Here is a 23,980-nt window from a genome sequence, read left to right as displayed (position 1 = left end):
TGTGGAAGCTGAAAACTATATGCAAAACATACCAAAAAATGCATCATAAGCTTAGAGAGTCACCAGGAGTTGAGGAGAGATACATACGTATTTTTAGGGACTAATGAGAGGCACTAATCCAAGAATTTTTTCTGCCACATCCAATGCTCATTCTTGTGACAGTCTAAACACATACAAGACTGTGAGGTAAGAGAAAAAGAATACAAAAAGAAAAAAGACAAGCCCAAAAAACGTAAAAGAAAGAAAACTGTGAGACAGGAGAGCACATGGCCTTTTCAGAAGCCCAGTGTCCAAGAAGGAAGACTCCTCTTGCCTTCTCAACAGAAGCATACAGAAATGCTTCTCCTTCCAAACTCCACGGGGAATAGGAAGCTTCATGAAAATCACTTATGCAATAGTAGGATTTCTGCAAGAAAAGAAGAGTGTTTTGTTCTCTAGTTGTATACTTGTGGAACCAGCAGACTCACTAATCTGCCCCTTGGTCACCGTGTGCTGAGAAAAGAGAAGGAAGATAAGGCTAAAAGAGAGGGAAGCAGTGGGACTGCCCTTACACACTTAAAGCTGGGGCAAGCAGACACCTCAGAGGTAGCTGAGTTTGAGCTATCTTGCAGGAACTTCTCCCAAGAGGGACCCCAGCAGCAAGATGCTGTGGAATAAGGAAAGAGTTGAGGGAAGGAGGAGGAGGAGGACAATACCAAGCCAGAGCTAGATCTCCTATATCAGATAATCAAGCAGGAAACTTGACCAGGGTCCTCCTGTGCTCCATGACAGAAATGACCAGTGTGAGCTAGAGACTTCTCATCAATTAACAAGTAACCACTCCTACTCCCAGTTTAGAAAGGAGAAGTTTGACTGTTCCCTCTCCTTCCTCTCCACCTGAACCTAAGAGAGAATCTAGCACCTAGAAGATAAAGGGGGCTGCGGGAAACTCTACTCCAAGCCACTGAAGACATGAAAATTCTAACTACCCTTTGAAGAGAAAAGAGAGCTTTAAATGGAGTTTGAGGCCAAAGCCATAAAATATATAAGGGTAAAGATTAAATATTGAAACAGAGCTGCTCTAATAACTGAAAGAACCTGGAATATTAAAGAGCTCATTCATGATTCCAACAGGCACAGTCAATGGCATTGCTTTTTCCAGAGTTTAGGCCAAGTCGTGAGTAAAGCTAACAGGTACAGAAATAGAGATGAGCAGATGCATTGTTTTGAAAGATAGAGGCAGGCCTGGACTCCAAAAAAGGGATCTGAACTGAAGGTACAGACTTGGAAGCTCCCAGCTCTTCAAAATAATAACATTGATAAATAATGATATTATCAAAATATAATATTATTAACAATAACAGCTAACATCTATTAATCTCCTACTACTTGACTAGTACTTTACTGAGAGTTTTATATGAATTATATAATTTAATCTTTCAGACAATCTTATGAGGTGGGTCTGAAAAACCAACCACTTTAGGCCCATTTTACTTAGAAGGAAAGTGAAAATTTTAGAAGCAGGGTCCTCATGCTTCACTTGAGTGAATATGAGGTGAATAACAGAACAGGTATCTAAAATAGTTCTGACTACAATGGCCACATGCTCAATCCAATTTATTAAACTACCTTCTTAACATTTTCTCTTTTTTTTTTTTTCCTTAACTGGGTTTGTATTAGGGAAGGGAAGTGAAGGACATGAGAAATTTACTCATTTTGTTTTATTTTTTCTTCCAACTTCTATTTTAGGTTCAGGAGGTACATGTGTGGGTTTGTTATATAGGTAAATTGTGTGTCGCAGGGATGTGATATACAGATTATTTCATCACCCAGCTACTAAGCGTAATACTCGATAAGTAGTTTTTCAATTCTTACTCGCCTTCCACTCTCCACCCTCATATAGACCCCAGTGCCTATTGTTCCCTTCTTAGCTGCTTTGTTAGATTGTGTATTCAACGTTTAGCTCCTACTTAGAAGTGAGAACATGTAGTATTTTGTTTTCTGTTCCTGCATTAATTCGCTTAGGATAATGGTCTCTGGCTCCACCCATGTTTCTGCAAAGGACATGATCTCATTCTTTTCTATGGATGTGTAGTATTCTATGATTTTATGTACCACATTTTCTTTATCCAGTCCATTATTGTTGGACATTTAGGTTGAATCCATGTCTTTGCTACTGCAAATAGTGCTGTAATGAACATACGCATGCTTGTGTCTTCATGGCAGAATGATTTACATTCCCTTAGCTATATAACCCATAAGGGATTGCTGGGTCAATTGTTAAGTTCTTTGAGAAATTTCCAAACTGCATTCCAGAGTGGCTGAACTAGCTTATATTTCCACCAGCAGTGTATAAGTATTCCCTTTTCTCCACAATCTTGCCAGTATCTGTTATTTTTTTACTTTTTAATCTGACTTGTCTGAGATGGTATCTCATTGTGGTTTTTGTTTGCATTTCTCCAATGATTAGTGATGTTGAGCATTTTTTCATATGCTTGCTGGCCATGTGTATGTATTCTTTTGGGAAGTATCTGTTCACATCCTTTGCCCATTTTATAATGCGGTTGCTTATCTTTTGCTTGTTTTAAGTTCCTTATAGATTCTGGACATTAGAACTTTGTTGAATGCAGAGTTTGCAAATATTTTTTACCAGTCTATAGATTATCTGATCACTCTTGATAGTTTCTTTTGCTATGCAGAAGCTCTTTCATTTAATTAGGTGCTGTTTGTCAATTTTTGTTTTTGTTGCAATTGCTTTTGTCATCTTCATCGTGAACTTTTTGCCAATGTTTATGTCCAGAATAATATTTCCTAGGTTTTCTTCCAGTGTTTTTTATGGTTTTTGAATTTACATTTAAGTCTTTAATCTATCTTGAGTTGATTTTTGCATATAATGAAGGAAGGGGTCCAGTTTCTATAATCTGCATGTGGCTAGCCAGTTAGCATGGCACCATTTATTGAATAGAGAGTCCTTTCTCCATTACTTGCTTTTGTTGACTTCATTGAAAATCAGACGATTGTAGGTATGTGGCTTTATTTCTGGGTTCTCTAACCTGTTGCATTAGTCTGTGTTTGTTTTTGTACAAGTACCATGCTGTCTTGGTTACTGTAGCCTTGTAGTGTAGTTTGAAGTCAAGTAGTGTGGTACCTCTGGCTTTATTCTTTTTGCTTAGGATTGCATTGGCTATTCCAGATCCTTTTTGGCTCCATATGAATTTTAGTAGAGTTATTTCTAATTCTGTGTAAATGTCATTAGTAGTTTGCTAGAAATAGCATGAAATCTGTAAATTGCTTAGGGCAGTGTGACCATTTTAACAATATTTATTCTACCTATTCATGAGCATGAAATGTTTTTCCATTTTTTGTGTGGTCTCTGATTTCTTTTAGCAGTATTTTATAATTCTCATTGTCGAAATCTTTCACCTCACTAGTTAGCTGTATTCCTAGGAACTCTATTTTTTGTAGCTATTGTGAATGGGATTGCATTCTTGATTTGGCTCTCAGCTTGCATATTGTTGCTGTAAAGGAACGCTACTGATTTTTATATCCTGAACCTTTACTAAAGTTGTTTGTCAAAAATAGGAGTCTTTTGGAGGGTCTTTAGGTTTACTAAGTATACAGAGACAATTTAACATCCTTTTTTCTTATTTGGATAATTTTATTTTTTTGTCTTGCCTGATTGTTCTGTCTAGGACTTCCAGTACTATGTTGAATAGGAGTAGTGAGAATGGGCATCCTTGTCTTTTCTGGTTCTAAGATAAATGCTTCCAGCTTTTGCCCATTCAATAAGATGTTGGCTGAGGGTTTGTCATGGATAGTTCTTATTATTTTGAGGTATATTCCTTCAGTGCCTAGTTTGTTGAGAGTTTTTAACATGAAGGGATATAAAATTTTATAGAAAGCCTTTTCTTCATCTATTGAGATAATCGCGTGATTTTGGTTTTTGTTTCTATTTGTGTGGCAAATCACATTTATTGATTTTTGTATATTAAATGAACTTTGCATCCCAGGAATAAAGCCTACCTGATCATGGTGGATTATCTTTTTGATATGCTGCTGGATTTTATTTGCTAGTATTTTGTTGAGGATTTTTGTACTTATGTTCATCAAATATATTGGCCCCAAGTTTTCTTTTGTTGATGTTTTTGTGTCTTTGCCAGGTTTTGGTATCAGAATGATGCTGACCTCATAGAATGAGTTAGGAAAGAGTCCTTTCTCCTCAAATTTTTGGAATATTTTTAGTAGGATTGGCATCAGCTCTTCTTTATACATCTGGTAGAATTCAGCTGTGAATCTGTCTGGTTCAGGGCTTTTTGTGTTGGTATGCTTTTCATTACTGATTCAATTTCAGAACTTATTATTGGTCTGTTCAGGCTGTCAATTTCCTCCTGGTTCAATCTTTGGAGGTTGTATGTTTCCAGGGACTTATTAATTTCTTCTAAGTTTTCTAGTTTGTGTGCAAAGAGGTGTTTGTAACAGTAACTAAGGGTTTGTTTCTTTTTTTAATTTCTGTGGGGTTTGATAGTAATGTCCCCTTTGTCATTTCTGATAGTGTTTATTTAGATCATCTTTTTTTCAATTTAGCTCTGATGTTGGTTATTTCTTTTCTTCTAGCTAGCTTTGAGGTTGATTTGTCTTGTTTTTCTAGTTTCTCTAGGTGTGCTGTTAGGTTGTTAGTTTGAGATTGCACTTGAATTTTCTATTAACACTGTTTTAGCTGTATCCCAGAGATTTTTTTCTTTTCTTTTCTTTTCTTTTTTTTAGACAGAGTCTCATTCTGTCACCCAGAATGAAATGCAGTGGTACGATCTCAGTTCACTGCAACCTTTGCCTCCCGGGTTCAAGAAATTCTCATGCCCCAGCCTCTCGAGTAGCTGGGATTACAGGCATGTGCCACCACACAGAGTTAATTTTTGTATTTTTAGTAGAGGTGGAGTTTCACCATGTTGCCACGGCTAGTCTCAAACTCCTGGCCTCAAGTGATCTGCCCTTCTTGGCCTCCCAAACTGCTGGGATTACAGGCATGAGCCACTACACCTAGCCTATCCCAGAGATTGTTATATGTTGTATCTTTGTTTTCATTAGTTTCAAATAATGGCTTGATTTCTGCCTTCATTTAACTGTTTACCCAAAAGTCATCCAAGGGTAGGTTAATTTCAATGTAATTGTGTGATTTTGAGAGATATTCTTGGTATTGACTTCTCTTTTTATTGCACTGTGGTCCAAGAGTGTGGTTGTTATGATTTTGGGTTTTTTTAATTTGCTGAGAATTATTTTATGGGTGACTGTGTGGCCAGTTTTAGAGTATGTGCCATGTGCAAATGAGAAGGATATATATTCTATGGTTGTTTTGTGGAGTGTTCTGTAGATATCTGTTAGTTCCATGTGATGAAGTGTTGAATTCAGGTCCTGAATATCATTGTTAGTTTTCTGTCATGATGATCTATCTAGTTCTGTCGGTGAGGTGTTGAAGTCTCCCACACTTATTGTGTGATTAACTAAGTCTCCTCATAGGCATCTAAGAACTTTTTTTAATGAATCTGGGTGCTCCAGTGTCTAGTGCATATATATTTAGAATAACGAAGTCTTCTTGTTGAATTAAACCCTTTATCATTATGTAATAACCTTCTTTGTCTTTCTTGATTGCTGTTGGTTTAAAGTCTGTTTGTCTGAAATTAGCTCCATCTCTTTACTTTGAGCACATGGGTGTCACTGCATGTGAGATGGGTCTCTTGAAGACAGCATACAATTAGGTCTTGCTTCTTTATCTAGCTTGCTACTCTATGCCTTTTAATTGGGGTATTTAGCTCATTTACATTCAAGGCTAATATTGATATGTGTGGATTTGGTCCTGTTATCAGGTTGTTAGCTGGTTGTTGTGCAGAACTGATTGTGTAGTTGCTTTATAGTGTCAATAGTCTATATACTTAAGTGTGCTTTTGTGATGGCCAGCAACAGTCTTTCATTTCCATGTTTAGCACTCCCTTAAGGACCTCTTGTAAGGCTGGTCTGGTGGTAACAAATTCTCTTAGCATTTGCTTGTCTAAAAAGAAAGTTATTTCTCTTCTGCTTATAAGGCTTAATTTGGCTGAATACAAAATCCTTGGTTAGAATTTCTACTTTTAAGAATGCTAAATGTAGGCCCTCAGTCTCCTCTGGCTTGTAGAATTTCTGCCTAAAGGTCCATTGTTAGCCTGATGGGGTTTCCTTGCAGGTGACCTGCCCCGTCTCTTTAGCTGCCTTTATTATTTTTTCTTTCACATTGACCTTGGAGAATCTGATGACTATGTGTCTTGGGGATGGTTGTCTTGGATAGTATCTCACAGGGATTCTCTACATTTCCTGAATTTGTCGAACTCTCTAGAAAAGTTGGGGAAATTTTCTTTCTGTTCCTCTCTTTGAAGGACACCAATAAGTCACACATTTGGTCTCTTTACATAATTCCATCTTTCTCAGTGGTATGGTTGATTCTTTTTACTCTTTTTTCTTTATTTTTGTCTGACTGAGTTGATTTGAAGAACAAGTGTTTGAGCTCTCAGATTCTTTCCTCACTTTGGTCTATACTGCCATTAATATTTGTGATTGTATTATGAAATTCGTGTAGTGAGTTTTTCAGCTCTATCGGATCAGTTTGGTTCTTTCTTAAAATAGCTATTTTGTATTTCAGCTCTTGCATCATCTTATCAGTTTCCTTAGATTCCTAAGATTGGGTTTTGACTCTCTCCTTAATATTGATGATCATCGTTTCTATCCAGATCCTGAATTCTATGTCTGTCATTGCAGCCATTGTAGTCTGGTTAAGAGCCATAGCCAAGGAACTAGTACAATCACCTGGAAGTAAGAAGACACACTGGCTTTTTGAGCTGCCAGAGTTCTTGTGCTGGTTCTTTCTCATCTGTGTAGCCTCGTGTTCCTTTAATCTTTGAAGTTGCTGTCCTTTGGGTGGGGTTTTTTGCTTTTATATTATTTGAGGCCCTTGAGGATTTGACTGTGGTATAAGCTAACTTCAGTTGACTGGCTTGTTTCTGATAGATTTTCGGGGGCTCAAGGCCCACCTCAACACTCCTGGGCTTCATACTCTAACCCTAGAGGACTGGTATTAGGCCCACTGCTTTGTTCTTTGGCCCCTCAAGGTTAAGCACCTGCTGCACTGGAGGGGCTGAGGTATTCTTGGTCTGCTGACAAAAACACTCCAATGGGAGGTGCCAGCCAAAGTTTTCCATTGGTGCAGTGGCAGGGCAGCAGCATCTGCACCCAAGTGTGCATGCCAACATAGCAGCAGCTGAACATTTTCAACAGTATGAAACTAAATATTATCGTCAGGACATAAATAAAGTAAAAAGAAAGACAAACTCCAAAGAACACTTAAAGCAGAGAAGCCAGAAAGATGGGTGGAAAATCAAGAGGGGTTAATTTAGATATTTTGTAAGATGAGGCTAGCATGATGATTACAGAGATATAAAAGTCTTCTTTTTTATCTCAACTATTGTTGAGAGCCCAATTTAGGCTGAAAATAATGAATTTATAATATCACATTCCTTTGCTGGTGGTTCATATGTTTTCACAGGTAAAATGCTTGTTTTCTTTACAAAATAACACTTCATTTAACAGTTCTATTTTCTATTATTTGATAACAGCTGCATAAAGAAAAGTGCATAATTGATAATTTCATCAGATGTATATAACTATATGGAAAAGGGATAGCTAGTGGATGCCTTTTTAAAAATTGAACACATTTTGTAGAACACATTCTCTAAACATGATTATTTTCATGGATTGAAGAACATTCTGTGTTTACAGTTTGATACAGAAACTGAACTAAGACTGTTCTGGTTCATTTTGTAACTAAATATCCAAAGCTATTGTGTTCACTATCCCTCTTATTTTATATAGCCACACTTCATTTCACTGACATTGCTTAGGAATAAAGTGCTCAACATCAATCAATTTTTCAGGTAGCTGAAGCTTATCCACTATATGAGTGAACCGACTTTATTTTAATGAATTTGGTGGAAATCCAAAATATATCATACACTTTCAGTCCTTCTTACAGAAAGTATATTATATAAAATTTATCTTTTTCCTGATAGTCTTGAATCGTTCTTATAAACTTCAGTGTTTGCATTGCGCTACATGTAGCAATGCCCTGAGGGGCAAGTCGTGTGGAGTTGTTTACCTTTAGACATAGATCACATCATGATTGGCATAATTATTCTAAATAAAACAAAGCAAAACTAAGAATGCCATGTGCTTTGAATCCAGCCACATGTGGTTTAAAATATTGGGTCGCTCATTTAAGGTCAGGATTACTCTTTAGGTAAGTTAGTAACCACTAATAATTCTTGTTTTCCTATTAGTAACATGGGTATAGAATTAAAAGACAATATTTAATGTGTACTAATTGTCAGATACTGTACTACAGCATTGACTCCACAATGTTGAGAAATAATATAGTGAGATTAAAACTCAGACTTTGGAGTCAGACCACTTCCTATCTCTGTGTCCATATACAGATTATTTAACTTTCCATTTTCCTCATTGGTAAAAATGAGATCATAAAAATACCTTTCTTGTGGAGTTATTGTTAGAGTTGATATATTAGTTAACACTTAGAGGAGTACCAAGATTGTAGTAAGCATTGAGTAAGTGATGATGATGATGATCTCATTTTATCCTCATGGCAGTCCTGAGAGTTCGTTAATATTATGACCTCCTTACCTAGAAATAAGGAAACTAAGGCTTAGAGATATTAAGCAACTTTTGAAGGTCACAGCACTAGTAACAAAGTACCGATTCCAGACCCAAGGACTCATAGGCCACTAAGAGGACAATCCAAGACGTATTGCTCAGACTGTCCGAGATGGCTTTGTTGTTCTTCAGGGTACAACCTGCACAGCTCTGTGAAACAGCCCTGCCACTAAGATTGGCTGCCTCCTTATTTCATGCAACATTTTTTGAAGGCTAACTGAAACAAAGTGTATAGAGGCAGCCAACACAGTTTCTTGCATACAGACTTAATAAATGGCAGGTGCTTTTCACCCCTTCATGCTTCAGTTTTGTTTAACCCTTTTGACTGCATCCAATCTGGTACATTCTGCACCTAACCAGAATTGAGATAATTTATCAATTCAATAATTAACTATAAGCTACTTTTAGGCCTGAAAAATATACTCTTATCTTCTTTTAGAAAAAGTTTAAGGATATTTTGAAAGATGTTTTATTCTGGGTGCCATAGGCAGCTTCCAAAACAGCCCCCACTGATCCTCACCTCCTGTTATTTATTCCCTTGGGTGATGTCTTTTTTTTTTTTTTTTTTTTTTTTTTTTGAGTATAGGCTGAACCTAGTGACTTGCTTCTGACAAATATAATATGGCAAAAGTGATGGATGACACTTCTGAGATTGTTATAAAACTATGACTCCTTGCTTGCTTGCACTCTCTCTTGCATACTTTTACTTGCTTACCTGGGTGAAGCCAACTGCCCTGTTGTGGGCTGTCCTACGGAGAGGCACACCTGATAAAAGCTGAAGGTGGTCTCCAAACAATAGCGGCAAAGAACTAAGGCCTTCAGTCCAAGAACTTGCAAGGAACTGAATCTTGCCAACAACTACCTGAGTGTGCCTGGGAGCAGATGCAACCCAGACAAACCTTGTGATGACTACAGCCTCAAGGTTGATGAAAGCATTGTTAGTCAGAGGACCCAGCTAATCCAGGCCCAAATTCCTGGCCCATAGAAAATGCCAACTAATAAATGGTTTTTTAGGTCACTGAATTCTGGGGTAATTTGTTATGTAGCACTAGAAAAGTAATACATTAGGGCTTTTTCCACTTAGTCTCAAATCTCTGCTTGTCTTTTATATGGTTAACCAGGATCACACTACTAAAAAGAGACATAGTACCAGCAATAATTTCTAACATAACTTTTGCCACACAATATTGTCATTTTCTGATTCCTTTCTTGCCAGTCATGCTAGGCGGTGAGCTCCTCGATGGCTGAAACTGTATGTTTTATCTCTATTTTCTAAAACTACGACACTTGTTATCTACTAATTGAAATATCTGGAGCCAGAGATGAAGTACAAACTCAAAAGAAGCAAAAATGTGGGAGGATATGGGGAGAAAGAAGAAAAGACTATAATTCAAGAAGGGATTTCTAATTTTTAAATCCTAAAGAAAACAAACCAGAAGGAGAATAAAGTGTGAAATGTGACAGTAATTTTGCTTGGCACACAAGCCATTTTTAATTAGCCTAGGAGTAGTACCTTATGATAGGCAATAACCACATGTGGAAGAATTAGTGGTGGGCAAAACTCCCTCCTTGCTTTTGAGAAACATCTAGAGTTAATTGCTAACAACCTAACCCCTCTCTAACACTTCCTGGCCTCAGAAATGAGAGCCCAGGACCAGAGCATCACATCTAGTTCTATTTCCAGACACATCATGGCAAAAGGATGGGGAAAACACCTTGACACATCACTTAGATCTGGCTGCTGGTCAACAAAACAAATTGTCTATATGGAGTCTCATGAGGAGAACTTTAAAAAGCTAATATTGCATTGCCTTAAGAAAAGCCACTTGCAGGCCAGGTGTTGTGGCTCACTTCTGTAATCACAGCACTTTGGGAGGCTGAGACAGGTGGATCACTTGAGGTCAGAGGTTCAAGAACAGACTGGCCAACATGGTGAAATGCCCATCTTTACCAAAAACACAAAAATTAGCCAGGTATGGTGGTTTGTACCTGTGGTCCCAGCTACTCAGGAGGCTGAGGCAGGAGAATCGCTTGAACCCAGGAAGCCAAGATTGCAGTGAGCCAAGATCATACCACTGTACCACTCCAGCCTGGGCGACAGAGTGAGACTCTGTCTTTAAAAAAAAAAAAAAAAAAAAGGCTGGGCGCAGTGGCTCAAACCTGTAATCCCAGCACTTTGGGAGGCCGAGACGGGCGGATCCCGAGGTCAGGAGATCGAGACCATCCTGGCTAACACAGTGAAACCCCGTCTTTACTAAAAAATACAAAAAAACTAGCCGGGCGAGGTGGCGGGCGCCTGTAGTCCCAGCTACTCGGGAGGCTGAGGCAGAAGAATGGCCTAAACCCGGGAGGCGGAGCTTGCAGTGAGTTGAGATCTGGCCACTGCACTCCAGCCGGGGCGACAGAGCGAGATTCCGTCTCAAAAAAAAAAAAAAAAAAAAAAGAATACTTGCTTAGTATACTTTATCTGACCAAGTTGACCTGATCTTTGATAAGAATTCATTTTTCCCTAATTTCTTGGGATTTGGTCATAATTGGGTTTTGTATAATTACTCTAATAGCTTAACTAGTTTGTGCTTTTAAATTAATAGTAAAATTATTAGAATTATCCATATTTTTCTAGTCTATTCCTTGTTACTTATATTATCAGGGACAAAATAGGAAAGAGAAGATATCCCCAACACAGGGGATTTGGCCTCAAGTCCCAGATATCCAGCTAATCAAATGTATCCTTAGATGATATTTAACTTCTTTATGGCTTAGTTTCTTTATTAATCCAATTATTATGGAAACTGCTATAGAAATTTTGTTGAGATAAAGTGAGATGCTCAAGGTGAAAAGCCTTTGACAAGGTTAAATGAGTTGGTCAATACAAATTAAAACATAGATGTCAATCTGTATCTATTACATCCCTCCAGAAAGAACTAACCTTCTATACGAAATTTTCTTTAATTCTAGCTTCATCAGCAATCTCCTTTCCCTAGAGTTCTTCTGTACTTTTCGCATGTTTTATATTATCATGTGCTTATTTCTAATTATAATAATTTTCATTCAAGATGACAGTACGAAAGTCAAAAATATTGTAAGATAAATATCAAAGTGAACTTCCACTTGCCCATTAGCACCAAACCAAACTAAACATGTGCCCTTGTGTAATTTTTTAACATCTCCAACATCTAGAATATTCCACAACACCTACTTCCACCACCAGCAACAGTTGGCCAATGCCTTCAGAATCACATTTTTCAGGATGCCTTATACTATTATTCTAGGATATACAAAGTATTATTTCCAGGAAGTTGGAGTTTATAGAGAACCAAACCTCCCAGTTTTAGGAAAACCCATGCCTAAGACAAGGCCCCTTAAAAATAATTTTTTTTTTTAATTTTCATTTTGGTCCTAAGAAGCCCAGGTTACTCTCTCCAACTTTACCTGATATCTGATTGGAACCAGGTCGTGGTACACCCTTTCAACATGCAATTCCAGTACTTGTGCCTATAATTCTAGGTAAACATCAAGATAGACACTTTGCTTGCTACCCCCAGGCCAGTGAGGTAAGCCTTGCTGGATTAGAAAGCCCAATACCAGCATGCCTTGTTCTGCTGCTGCTGTAAGAGGAGCTCCTCTCCTCACCATTTCTCCAAAACTCATCTCCCTGGCATCTAGGGAGTTCCTCCACATTTGGCACAGGTAAACTGGTTATACACATGTCATAACATAATTCTTAGTTGATTAATATATCATCTCTATTTTTTCTTAGGTTCTCTACTCTCACTGCTCCATTGTACCAGATTCACTTTTCCTTGTCTTTGGGAGACTGCAGTAATGGGAAGGAAGGTGAAGAGGAGGCGTTCACTGTCTCCACAAGAGAACCTATCTGAGGGTCCTACCTGAACAAGAACATTATAGAGATGCTCAATCACCATGTCACCATGGGGTTGGTTACCATTGAAGTCCCTCAATTATAATCATGGTGCCCTATTCTGGAGTTATTTCTGTGGCATGAAGGCATCTGCCAATGCCTTCAAAACCACCCAAACTACCAGGGTAAGCATTCTTATTTCCCAGGGTACACCAGTTATTCCTCACCATTATTCTGAATTTTAGAGAGTATATAGTCAAGAGCCCTAAACTGTGCTCTTTTATAAGCAGGAAGCTAGTCCTAGACCAAACATCACTTTCCATCCAGCTAATGTTAAGTTTCCTCTTATGTACATGCTGTGCATGCCATTACCAAAGCACCAAACACAGCATTGTATTGAAGTTATCCCACTTTTTTGTTAAAGTGTACATTCTTTACAGACAATCATCAGATCACAGCATTTTTTTAGAGCTATATGTCTGCATATGTCTTTTGAATTGAATTGCATTAAGTCAGGGATGTGATCCTAGGAAATTCTGAATCTCTGAGTTCTCTTTGCTATATTTTATATTATCAACATAGAAAATGTTCCTAAAAACCTCATAATAAAAATTTTAAGCAATTTTCAACATGAATTTTCTAGAACATTGAACTTATAATTGTAAAAGTTATTTCTTATTCTTTAGTGTTGCTGTCATTAAATTTTTCAAAAATATATATGTCTCAATATCAATGTATATTCATATTCTAATTCTATGACTTAAGTCAATGTTGCTTTATTCAACTACCACAATAAGATTCTGTCACTATAACAAAAAATCCAATACTTTTCATTTTAAAATAAATATGGTAGTACAAAATAGTGTTATAAAAGATTGTGGATGCTTGGATAAGCAGTGGTTAGGAAGTAGAAAAGCATCATATTTCCTATATTGATCATGATTTAAAGACATAATAAAATCTTAAAATTAAGCAACTGAGTAATTGAGTAACAGAATAGAAATTGCTTTCAGTGAAAAAGCTAGTCCATCATTTTCAGTTTTAGATCACTAATTATAGAGTATTCTTACTTACTGCTTTCTATTAGTAATAGATGGTTTCATGGTAATAAAGGCAACGTAAACTTAGCTCTTTATGATTCCTTATGACCTCTTGATTTTAAAGTTGACAAATCTCCTTAGATTATAATGTTCTGTAAAATATTCCATGTATATAGGAGTCAAATGCTATCCAATGTATTTATCTCTCCAAAATTGCCCCAAACTACCCACTGCATCACAAATACCACAAAGAACGTATAGGGGTATGATCTTTATTTTCTTTTGTATGATAGTACAATCTCACTCTCTCTAAAGTGGCAGATAATGTTGCCTTTTGTGAAAAAGCACAATATTGCAGTTCATATCATGTTTCTTCACTTATTCTACAGCATTTATTGATAGACACAATATGGCCTTTCATGGAAAATACAGTCCAATGGGCATATATTAACACTCGAGCACATTGTATTCTTGAGACTGTGTCCATTCAAGCACAATCTGGGCAACGTGAGTAGTTCTTCTTTAAGTACTCCATTTAATATAAGCCCACCGACTCATACATTTTGTAATACCCAGGTTCTCCATCAGAGCATCTAGGACCCCATGTGCTGTCACTCACAGAAGTCTGAAGTTCAACTGCAAATAACCTGAAGTAAATTATCATGATCCCAAATACTCTTGTCCATGATTACAAAAATATTTAGTTATACCACCACCTTTCATTCTTGCTCTTTCTCTCTTGAAGACTTTGGACCCTATAGTCTGGTCTACACTCCATTCATCACCATTGGCCAGCCAAATAAAATTGTTTTTCTCTTACTATGCTATAGAAGAATATTCAGAAATTAACTTGAAGGCATGCACTCAGAAATGTAACTTCCAATGATGAAAGGAGGAAAAGAAAACAGAAGTTATCTGAGAGCAAGCTATCAGAGGAATTAAAATAATATATTATACACTTCAAAGACATGGTGATTTGTCTGGAAAAGTGAGGATAAAATGGGTAATTAATCTAACAGAAATGGTGTTTATATTTCACAAGGGCAGAATGATCGCTGAAGAATAAGAAATGTGGAAGGAACGTGGAAATAAAATGGTAAGACAAGCAAATATGTAAATGGATCTGCTGTCAGACAAGATAACAGCGAAGGTAAGCTGTTAACAGATGCCATCAAGAAGCATTGTAATATGCTTGGCCTAGGAGACAATATACATATAAAATTATTTATTAGTAGTTGACAGTGATGTATGAGAACATTAACGTTTCTTTATGATTGATCACTGTTTTTATTCATTCGTATCTGATCAGAATTGTGTATTAATTAGAACTTCAGCATTATTTAACGTAGAGAAAAAGTGTAAATTTTTCTGGGCACTCACTCTTTAGAAGAGACAAAATAACCTTGAAGTGGGACCATAAAGCATCACGATTTACAGGCTACAAGTCTCAGGAGAGCCTCTTATACAGAGTTTCTCACAAGGCAAAAAGCGTTTCTAACACCTCTTCACTTGGTTGATTCCTACTTGGTGTTGAGTATTATTCTAGGCCTTCTTTGAGCTAAATGTCCCTCCAATATACCTCCACAAATTGTATACCTCTCTTATCAGAGCAACAATTAAACCTTATTTTATTGGCTTGTATTTCCTGCTAGACTGTAACTTGGAGTGAAACTGTATTTTGCTGACTAATACAGATCCAGATCTAACAAAGTTACCAGAATATAGTAGGCAGTCAACAAATATTTATTGAAGTAATGAAAGAGCACTTAGATAGGAGTGATGACTTACAGAAGAGTCAAAAATATCTAGTTTTTAAACTAGATTTATTTTAAGAAATTTGTCATTTCTTGACAGGCACTCCTAAAGAATCTTAAAGAGGGTTGATGTTATGGCCCCTAGGAAATGTATGCCTGTTAGAAGCTTAGGCTTCTAAGAAGTAGACATCCAACCTAATTACATTTTCATTATGGTGACAAAGGAAGGCAAATATGCTAGACTCATTTCTATCCAAGCCTAATTCTCAGAGTCTAGCAGTTCATTTTATAGTGTCCATGATACCATGTTTCCTATATTTAGAATTACTTCTAATAACTGAAACCCAATAAGACAAAATTCTGCAGTGAAGATAAAATTACATTGAAAGTTCATGAGCTTTAAAGTGCCAACTGCAATACAACCCCATTGCAATTGCTTGTGACTGTACCATAACCATGTTTTATGAAGAGACAACCTATAAATAAGTTAGCATTTTGATCATTATTTGGTACATATGAACACTTTATTTTTCCCCTCTATTTTTTAATAGTTAACATATGCCTTGAATGGTAGTTTTTCAGTTATTAATAACTTCTTTTAATATAAAATTTAAAAAGATTTTTAGTCCTTGTATCTGATTATCCAAGAATTTCATTGTGGATAATTTTATTTTAAAATTTATTTTCAAGTTACAAAAATGAACATATTAATTTTAAGGAAAAAGGAAACAAGTATAATAACACACAAAATGTTATATATTACATTTAAATTTTTTAAAGAACAAACACTACTAAAATGGTTGGGATGATTTGATAGGGTATTTTTGTACTGTGGTGATTGTTTTTACTACATAGTGTAACAGTTTGATTATTTCTACAGAAACACTGAAGCTTTTTTAAATTTTGAATTATTCGAACACAAAGATCTACAAATAAGAATGTACAAAAATGTAAAAAATTTTAAAAATCAATTACATACTGAGCCTGCAGCAAATACTATGAGAATTAAACAACAATGTGATGAAGATCATTTCTTTCAGGATAACAAAAAACAATTAAACAACTAGAAAAGGAATTTTACAAGAGAGAAATTCAATTTTCCCTCATAAAAAATATTGGCAAAAAAATTCATTTAAAAATTCTTAATTTGATAAGTTATGATATCCTCTCACTCAATAATCAAGTGAACTTGATTTTTTCAAGTTCAGAAAACTTGAAACTCTGAAAAGTTAAATGGTAAGGAGACTGGGAAGAAAATCAGAATTCAAAGTACCACTGAAAGGGCAGTGAGCTTTAACTTTTATTTTACTCTAGCATCTCCTGGCCTGGGCTCAATTCAGCAGGAAATCTGGAAATAGAATTTGATTGTAAACAGATAAAGTGCCAGGAGAATTCCTCCAGTTCTGGCTTAAGAAGCTCAAGGAGTGGAAAAGCAATCCCCCAACACTCAGAGAATGCAGGAACTCCCTTTTTCTTTCTTGTTCTCCATTCTCTCATGTCCCTGCCCCCAAGCAATCCAATAGTGGCTCAAAGACCATGGCTGAGGCAGCAATGGGAGGTACAAGAGCTGAAAACTCTAAGGGAGGAAAACTTTCATTTCCAGTCACAGGAGCTGTAATTAAAGCAAATAAGGTAATTTTTCCCCACCCTCTTTGAAATGGTTTGGCCCTGTGTCCCCACCCAAATTTCACATTGAATTGTAATCCCCACATGTCTAGGGAGGGACCTGTAATGCCACAGGTCAAGGGAGGGAGGTGATTGGATCATGGGGGTGGTTCCCCCATGCTGTTCTCATGACAGTCAGTGAGTTCACAAGAGATCTGATGATTTTATATGTGTTTGGAAGTTCCTCCTTTGGTCTTCTCTCTCACCTGCCACACCCTGTAGGAAACGCCTGCCTCCCCTTCCACCAGAATTGTAAGATTCCTGAGGCCTCCCCAGCCATGCAGAACTGTGAGTCAATTAAACCTCTTTTCTTTATAAATTACCCAGTCTCAGGCAGTTTTTTATAACAGTAAGAACATGGACTAACACACTCTTTTATTATCTTGTTGCTTTGCACCAGATGTGGAGAGAGTCACAAGAAGCATGTGGCAGAGTGGAGTAATAAAGATACAGTAAAAGGACTAACAAGGGGAGCCCCAGGAAACAGGAAAGTACAGGAAAGAGTGCCGATACAAAATCTTGAAATCTTGAAATAAAACACAATTGATATTTGAACAACAAAAGATTGAACTGCATGAGTCCACATAGTGGATATTTTTCAATAAATACAGTCAGCCCTCTGTATTGGCAGGTTCCATATCCACAATCAAACATGAACTGAAAGTACAATATTCATGGAATGTGAAACCTGAGTATACAAAGGCAACCTTTTTGTATCTGAGTGTCCCACAGGGCTGACTGTGGAACTTGAGTATGCACAGATTTTGGTATCCACAGGGGGGTCTTAACCAATTCTCTGCAGATAGGGAGGAATGATTATAGAAAACATAAAGAAGAACCAGATGGATATTTTAGAACTAAAAGAGACAATAACAAATTTTAAAACTTTGGCTCACTAGCAGAATAGAGAGGACAAAAAAAAAAAAAACTAATGAATTTGAAGATAGAGCAGTAGAAATTATCGTCGTCCCCCCCTTTTGCAAGGTTTTGCTTACCCATGGTCAACTGCAATCTGAAATATTAAATAGAAATTCCAGAAGAAATAATACACAACTTTTAAAACATGTGTGGTTCTGAGCAGCATGATGAAATCTCACACCATCCCACTTTGTCCCAATCAGGACATGAAATCATCCCTTTATCAAAGCATATCCACACTGTGTATTACATATGCCCATTAGTCTCTTAGTGGCCATATTTGTTGTCACATCAACTGTTGTGGTATAGCAGACCTTGTATTCAAGTAACCCTTATTTTACTTACTATTGTCCCCAAGGTACAAGTAGTAATGCCAGCAATTCGGATATGCAAAAGGGAAGCCATCAGGTGCTACTTTTAAGTGAAAACGTTGTTAAAAGAAAGACTTCCGTGGAATTAAATTTGAAAGAGTTTAATTGAACAATGAATGATTTACCAATTGGAAAGCATCCCAAGCCAGGGTATGCTCAGAGACTTCAGCATAGCCATGTGGTGGAAGAAGATTTAGGAACAGAAAAAGGAAAGTAACCTACCGAAATCAGAAGTAAGGTGCAGAAACACCTGGATCAGTTACTGCTCGGTGTTTACCTTATGTGAACATGGTTTGAATAGCTGGCTGCATTTGATTGGCCAAAACTCGGTGATTGGCACAAGAATAGGCTATGGTCTGTTTACATCTCCACTTTTTATAGTTCACGATGTACAGAGAACCCTTTAGGCTGAACTTAGAATATGTAAGGATGTAGCTTTAGGCTAAACTTGATTTAATAAGGTGAAAGTTTTCGATTTAATAAAGAAATCAAATAAATCATATGTCGAGATTACTAAGATCTGCGGTAAGAATGAATGTTCTATTTGTGAAATTGTAAAGAAGGAAAAGGAAATGTGCACATAGTCTACACAGTGTTTGATACTATCTGCCTTTCAAACATCCACGAGGGGTCTTGGAACATAACCCCTGAGGATAAGGGGGAACTATGGTATATGATCTGAAAAGCAGGGGGAAAATGATTGAGAAAGTTAAACAGAACCTCAGGAACCTGTGGTGTAATCATGAAAGAACTAATATTTGTGTTATTTTAGTCACAGAGACAAGAAAGAATATGTTAACGTTTAAAACTTTGAAGAAATAAGGGCTGAAAATGTGAAGAAAAGGCATTAAGCTACAGATTCAAAAAATTCAGCAAACTCAAACAGAAAAATAACAACAACAATGAAAAAATGCCCAGAGCCATCCTATTCCAACTGCTGAAAACTAGAGACAAAGAAGTATCATGAAAAAAGCCAAAGAAAAATGATGTCTTACTTATAGGGAAACATTTATTCTAATGACTGCAGCTGTTTCATTGAGGCCAGAAGGAAGTGAAACGACATTTATAAAGTGCTGAAAGAAAATAATTTTCAACCCAGAATTCCATATTCAGAGAAAATGTCTTTTAGGAATTAAGATAAAATATTCTCAGATGGATAATAAACTAAAAAATGTGTTGCCAGCAGATCTGTTCTACAAGAATCATTAAAGGAACTTCTTCAGACAGAAGGAAAATAATACCCAAAAGATGCCTGTAGCATCGAGAATGAAGAACAACAGAATGTTAAGCATCTCAGTAAATATAAAAGTCTTCTTGTCTTCTGTAGTTGTTTAAAGTGTGTTTGATCTTTTAAAGCAAAAATTGTAACATTCTCTCATGCATTTTGAATGTATGTAGATATAATACATTATGGTAAATACAACTGAAGAGGGAACTATATGGTGAAAACGTAACTGGCTGTTTTATGCAGGATAAACTATAAGAAAACAAAAATAGATGTGGGAGCTACAATTACAATGTGACTGCCTGCCTACAGGAAAGTGATCTTTAAAGTCAGAAGCAAGAATTATCAGGAATAGATTTGAAGTGGTGTAAAGTGAAATTCTTAAAATAGCAAATAAATTCTCAGAATCTGATCCATACTTACCATTACAGCTTCATATCACTCTCCTTTTCCTTGTACTATATATTCTACTTATGCAAATTACCTGGAATTCTCTGTGTATTCTACACTTACATGCCTCTATGACTCTTGTATAAGTTGCTTCTTCTTGTGAGATTGACCTCCTTCCTTTCTTTCTCCACCTGGCTAATTAAATTCATTCATCAAGATTAGCTCAGGTGTTTCCTCCTGACATAACTCCCTCCAAAGTTAGGTTTCATGACGTTCTTAAGCATTCCACATAGTTTATTACAGGGGCCATGGTGCTTAAAAATATATACTATCTGTTCATTTGCCTTCATATTTAATTAATAAAGAAATCTGTGCCCAATATAAAAAATTCAAACAAGAGAATAAAATGCATCTTACAGAAACGACGAACACAAATTTTACATGGAGTAAACATTTGCTTCATGTATCTTTGCCTCCCCCAGATGAGCGTGTGTTTACCCAGTTTTTTTTCTTTTTACTTAAATCCTTTCTCTGATGGAGCTTTTCATTCCAGTGAGTGAAAACAGATTATATAAAATGTAAATATAATATGTTGATGCTTATAGTATCTAAGAAGAAAAATTAAACAGGATAATGGGACAAAGAAGGAGTAGGATTTATAATCATTCCAAAACAGTGTCCCTTTTGCCACATTCTGCCTTACATATTATAAATCTTGTAATGTGCAAAAACTGGAATATATTATTTAATTAGAATTTCTCTGATTATTAGTGTATGCAGTTATTTCATAGGTTAACTGACCATGCAACTGTCAGTTTACATGATTATTTCATTCAACAGACCATAAGCTCCTTGCAGCCAATAACTGCGAGTTTCATGTCCCTGGATCCTAGCGTAGTACCTGGTATAAAGTAGGCTGAATGAATGTAAGAAACATTATATATGTTTGTGTGCATGGCATGTGCATGTATATGTGTGTGTGTGTATGTATGTGTACAAAGCAAAAGTTCTCTTAAATCAATGCATCATAAAAACAATTTGAAAATAAATGAATATATTTAAAATAAATTTAGATTAGTTTAAAAAATGCATTTAATATGACCTCTAATACTTCTCCTAGTTAGTTGTACCTTAGTACCATTATTAGAATGATCTTAACTAATGTATTAAATTAAATGCCCAAAGGTAAAATTACTTTTATGAATAATGTTTAATGATCCTAAATTAAACATTTAGGATGTTTAATTATCCTAATATCATAAATTTTAGGATAATTTTCAAAACATATTTCTAAAACTTAGTATTTTAAAGTCACTGTTGAATAAGCATGTGTTCTGAAATTTGGTTAATTTATTACAAATTCCTGGAACTGGAAGAATCTTAGACATCTACTTTAACTCCTTCATTTTACAAATGACAAAATTAAGAACCAGGGAAGGGACTTGCCAAGGTCTCATAGCTAATTAATGGCAGAGCCAGGATTAGAATCAATATTCTTTGACTCCTTCCTAAAGCAGTGCTCGTTCTAGCACACTACAAAACCTTTCATAGATGCAGTAAATTCTAAACTTATGAATGGATTGTACTTTAAATATTCATTTATGAATCATTTGTGGCTTGAACTGGGAATTCATTTTACCCTGGAAATAATTCTTAAAATTTTGCAGAATTTCTAATATAATACCCACATAAAGGAACTAATAGTTTTTAATTCAACAGCCTGCACAATGGGGAAGAATTAAAGTCAAAGGGAAGGCTGCTTTTACGTGAAAGTCCTTACACATCATAGATGAAGTTTCATGAACACATGTTACTAATGATTCTTGCAGTTGAAAAATGCAGGATGACTTTCTAACCAGGTATTATTGTGATTCTAGAACACTTTCTCACATTTAATATCCAACTTTGTAAGGATTAGATTATTTTTTCCCCTGTACTTAGAATATCTGCCAGATGTCTTATAGTTGCCAGCCATCCTCAGCTGTGTGCCTTCCTGACTCCAGAACTTTTCTATGGGAACTGGAAAGACTTGCATTAAATATGACAGTTTCAACCTACTTTTGGCTTAAGTCCAACACTGACTATCCAGAGGAACTAAATGTTCTTATTATCTTAAGTAATGTAGGCCTACCCTAGATACGGCAGCAATGTGACTATCTCCCTAAACTCAAAGGAAGTATGTAAGAGGGATGAAAGACCTAAGAAAAATCTGGGTATTATAAGGGAAATGGACGCTGAGTGATCAATCAATAAATGTCCACTACACCAGGAGAGAATGTTCCTTGTTCTATGAATTTTCTTCTAGACACAGGGTCATTTTCAGATTTCACAGCAGTCTTTCCTCAACACAAAATTCACAAACTACCTCCTCCTCTACAAATCTCCTTCTACCAGTCATTTTCATACCCTGAGTTTATCAGGTTTCCCATGTATACGCTATAGTTACAAAGCAGTCAGCCAAATAATTTTCTGCTTTGTAAATGAACATAAACATAATGCATATATATGTATCTGTGTCTTAGACTTGTATAATTGTATAGCTAAAGACCAACTGATTTTTAATAATCACTTTTATTGAAAAACATACAAAATTACATTAAACAAGGGCAAATCCACACATTTGATGGTTGTATACTAAAATAGCATTTTTCATGTATAGAACTGAAATTCATTAACTGAAATTCATAGCTTATCTCCCTGCAGATAAGCTCTGACTAAGCAAAGTTAAAAGAGAATAAAAAGTTGGCATTAGAGTTCAAAGAAAAGTAGAAGACTATAAAATTACATGTGATATGAAGCCTAGAATTTCTGACAGCTACATCCCTTACTTCCATCTCTCTGCAGAAAAGACAAAAGATATAGAAAGAAAAGCAAAAAGCAGACAGAATGAAGGAAGATATAAGAGGAAACTACTGCATGTGAATGATTATAATGGAAAAAACTAAAACTCTGTATTAACCATGGAATATAATTTACAAAATGGCATTACTTTTATTATCATGCAGTAAATACACACACACACACAAATAAGAATTATTCAGAGAGAAGAAATTCAAGGGAAGCTAAAGATAATAATATTCAAGTATAGTAAAACCCAGGCAAAACAAAATTAAGAAGTGCTTAATTAAAAACATTTTCACATAACTTTTAATACACATATTAAGCATTAACAGGACATCAAAGGAAGTGATTTATTTTAGGAGGATTTTCAGCAATTATGTTGAAATCAATAGTATTTTCATTAAACTGAAAATTCTGATAAACTAGTATACCTCATACACACTTAAGTATTATTTTAACCTGAATTTCAAATATATACACATATGATATATAAAAGTAGATATATGGATATATAGTTAGGATGCTTAAATAGTCTTTTCACAGAGAATAAACTCTAAAATGCAGTATTTACATTTGGAAAGTCTAAGATATTGGTATTCATCTTTTAAAAACAGTTTGAATGCCCTATCTCTGAAGACTTCTAAATGGGGTATGAGTTAAAAGTAGTCAAGCTTAAGTGAGTACATTGATGTGCTACTACAGAGAACTCCAAAGACAGTCCACTAAAGATCTAATATGCAAAAAGCTCAGCCTGGTGCTTTGGATTCATTTCTGTCTATTCTTACAGTTTCTAGTCAGACCCCAACAGCCAAAATGGTGAAGCATATTGAGAACAAGTATGCTTTTCAGGAGGCCTTGGACAATCCAGGAGATAAACCTATAGTAGTTGATTTCTCAGCCATGTGTTGCAAGCTTTACAAAATAATTGAGACTTTCATTCCCTCTCTGCAAAGTATTCCAAGATGGTGCTGCCTGAAGTAGACATGGAGGACTGTCAGGAAGTTGCTTCAGAGTGTGAAGTTAAATGCATGCCAACCTTTGAGTTTTTTTTTAAAGGACAAAAGGTGTGTAAATTTTCTAATAAGAAAAAGCTTGAAGTCACTACTAATAAATTAAGCTAGTCATGTTTTCTATTTCTTTTTTGTTTATACGGGGTCTCACTCTCACCCAGGCTGAAGTACACTGGT

At 36.0% G+C, this 23,980-nt stretch overlaps 1 pseudogene; it reads left to right on the top strand.

Moving 5' to 3' along the window:
- Positions 1-23,546: 23,546 nt before the first annotated feature.
- Positions 23,547-23,980, top strand: LOC108580657 (annotated as a pseudogene).

The sequence above is a fragment of the Papio anubis genome, chromosome 1 (assembly GCF_008728515.1).
Source record: "Papio anubis isolate 15944 chromosome 1, Panubis1.0, whole genome shotgun sequence".
Lineage (NCBI taxonomy): Eukaryota > Metazoa > Chordata > Mammalia > Primates > Cercopithecidae > Papio > Papio anubis.
This window is presented reverse-complemented; position numbering and strand designations above follow the sequence as displayed.